Source organism: Suncus etruscus, chromosome 7 (assembly GCF_024139225.1).
Source record: "Suncus etruscus isolate mSunEtr1 chromosome 7, mSunEtr1.pri.cur, whole genome shotgun sequence".
In the NCBI taxonomy this organism is placed as follows: Eukaryota; Metazoa; Chordata; class Mammalia; order Eulipotyphla; family Soricidae; genus Suncus; species Suncus etruscus.
Window position 1 is genome coordinate 74,841,649 of NC_064854.1, and position 3,100 is coordinate 74,844,748.

Below are 3,100 nucleotides of genomic sequence, written 5' to 3' on the forward strand. Positions count from 1 at the left end.
TTGTGGGGACTGTGCCCAATGATATTTGAAGAGGACTTTTGTTATAATCCTGAGTGTCTGGAACAATTGGGTACTGAGCATGAAACCCAGCTATTGCATATAAAAAAGAAAAAGAGAGAAAAACAATCAAATCCCAAAATCAAAGTTGAGATTTCAAAATTTCACCTCAAAAATGCAAGAATTGTATAATAAGATTTTAATTAATGGTCATATTTTAATGCCATTGTCAGTTAAAATGCTGTATATTTTTAGCATAATAAGAGTAGAGCCCCATGATAATACCCAAAATTTCTTTTTTTTTTATTGGTGCACCATTCCTGGAGGTACTGCAATACCAGGTCAATGTGTGGAATGGACAGCGCAATCTCCTATTTCAGTTCCTAGTGCTAAAAATCCATTTAATATATTGTCGTCGGATAGACGATGTATCAGATATTAAACTAATAAGAACAGATACTAAAGTTGATCTTAGCTAAAAGGCCGAGAAGCGATTATAATACCCAAAATTTCTAACTAACTTAAGATCTGACAAAATATGTCTTGTCTAGGATCAATGTAAAATAAAATAGATATATGATCATACAAAAAATTGGATGAATGTTTGTGTACAGCGTGTCATCACCCTGTACACTGCCTTCCTTACTTCAACCATAAAATCTGTAATACAGAAAAATAAGCAATGAGAACACTGAAAATCTAAGTATGCTTCATTGTAAAATAGTTTCATTTCCATATATATATATATATATATTACTATTTGTAAGCAGCTTTTATATTTCTATTACATATTTATATTTAATAAATTTTCTCTTAATTTAAAAAGTTTTCTCACATAAATGAAATATTGTTTATTTTTAGCCCCTTTGAATTCACTATTTTTAACAAAATTTACAAATCCAGAACTCTGCTTGACTTTATTGCTTAAAAAATTCACAAATTTGGGGGCCAGAGGGCTAGCTAAGCGGTAGTGTTTGCCTTACATGCAACTGACCTGGACCAACTGCTGTTTGATCCTCTAGTGTCTTGTATTGTCCCCTGAACCAGGAGAGATGTATGAACTCATAGCCAGGAGTAACCTCTGAGCATCACCAGGTGTGACCTCCCAAAAAAGCAAAAAAATTTACAAATTAAGAAATATGGTGGAATCATGAAAGATTCATCAATATAGTGAAATCTAGTCTAGGGAGCAGAATGATGCAATGAGATTTTATACACAATGTACATTTATGTTTCTTGTTTTTCATTATTGAAAAAGGTTATAGAATAAGGTTATTAAAAATAAAAATATTATCGAGGTTAAGTTACCATACTTTACCCCAGGGAGAGATTGTGTTAGTTTATCATGCAAAACAAACAGTACATCACTGGTTCTAATATAGTCAAACCAGGTTGATTAAAGAAACAACTTCTCTTTAATAACTATATTTTTGTTTTCTAGTATCATATAAAGACAATTTTGCACTAATCTCTCTGTCATTTTTTACTTGTAAAGTTAAAATTAATATGAGGCTAATATTATATAAAACTATTAATAATTTAATGTAACTTAAAGTGTTTATAAAGGTATAAACCACCATTCCCTCATCTTGATGTCTTAAAACTTCACTGGGAAATATTAAATTCTGATTTGTATGAAGGACACAGCACATCAATAGTATAATTAAAAAGAATGCGATGTTATAAAAGTTATAGTTTAATTTGCATTCATCAGCATTTTATAGCTCAAAGTACTGCTTGCCAAATGCTAGTATATTTCCTGATATCAGATAAATTTATAAAATACTTCTGTTTTATTTATGATTTATATTTTATAAATTCCTGTTTGGTAAAAGTCCCAAATATGTCTGTAGTATGTTGATTTTAGCCTTAATTTTAGTATATGTGTTGTGTGAATGGGATATGTGTGTCAACATGTATAAAGTTATATGTATGCAATTTTATAATAGATTTTCTGAAATGCTTTCAAATTTAAAAAAAAATTAGAGTTATAGGGCCTAGAGCCATAGCACAGCAGGTAGGGCTTAGACATGGTTGACCAGGGTTTGCTCCCTGGCTTCCTATATGGTCCCCAAGTCTACCAGCAGTGATTCTACAATAATTTTGCTTTCTAATACAATAAGAACAGATAAAAATAAAATAAAATAGTATGGAGAGATAGCATGGAGGTAAAGTGTTTGCCTTGCGTGCAGAAGGACGGCAGTTTGATTCCTGGCATCCCATATGATGCCCTGAGTCTGCCTGGAGTGATTTCTGAGACTAGAGCCAGAAGTAACCCCTGAGCACTGCCGGGTGTGACTCAAAAACAAAAACAAAAAAATATTTTGAGCTTTTGGTTAAACATGGTGAAGAAAATGTGAGTTTTAACTTATTCCACTCTAACCTTAAATTCTATAGTGTTCTCTTGGGGTAACTCTGCTTTTAGGAATATAAAATTGCAATTCTAGGTCAGAAAGGCCACTGTACCTAAATAAATCATGGAGATAGAATGATGCTTTTTAAATTAAATCATAAAAGATAAAATTGGGGTAATCTATAAGAACAAGAAATAATTTAAACTTACTAGAAAGAACTTATACTAGTTAGAACTTATAGTAGTCCATGTAGTCATGACTGATATATATATATATAAATCTCAAGACATTATATCCATTGTGATTTATGTGTGTATTTTAACTTTACTAGTCTAACTCTACCTTTAAAACTTTGTATAAGTGAAGTCAAGAACCTGAATTCCAGGATAAATGTTCACAGATTTTATAATGTGTTTAGTCACTTCCTTTAGAAATTTCCTTTTGTGAGTACCATATTTGGTGGCTGTATAAAATACTCTTGGTTCTGTGCTTAGGGATCACTCATAAAGGCTTTATAAGACCATATGTGATGCCAGAGATAGACCCTCAGTTGAATGTGAACCCAAAAAGCACCTTGGCCAATACTTTCCTATCTTTATAGTTTTTTTCTGGAATTAAATAAACTAATTATAATTACCTTAAAATAATTTTATTTAGATAATTAATTGTTTAACAACCTACATTTATGTTTTTGTTTTGTTTATTGTATAGAATACATTCTGAACTGCTAAAATCTACAGATAAAAATT

The 3,100-nt window shown here is 30.9% G+C and overlaps 1 non-coding gene across 1 annotated transcript; it reads right to left on the reverse strand.

Annotated features, from left to right (window-relative positions):
- Positions 1-301: 301 nt before the first annotated feature.
- LOC126014917 (U2 spliceosomal RNA) lies at positions 302-492 on the reverse strand. Its single transcript, XR_007497865.1, has one exon. It is a non-coding gene; the product is annotated as a U2 spliceosomal RNA (small nuclear RNA).
- Between the last annotated feature and the right edge of the window lie 2,608 nt (positions 493-3,100).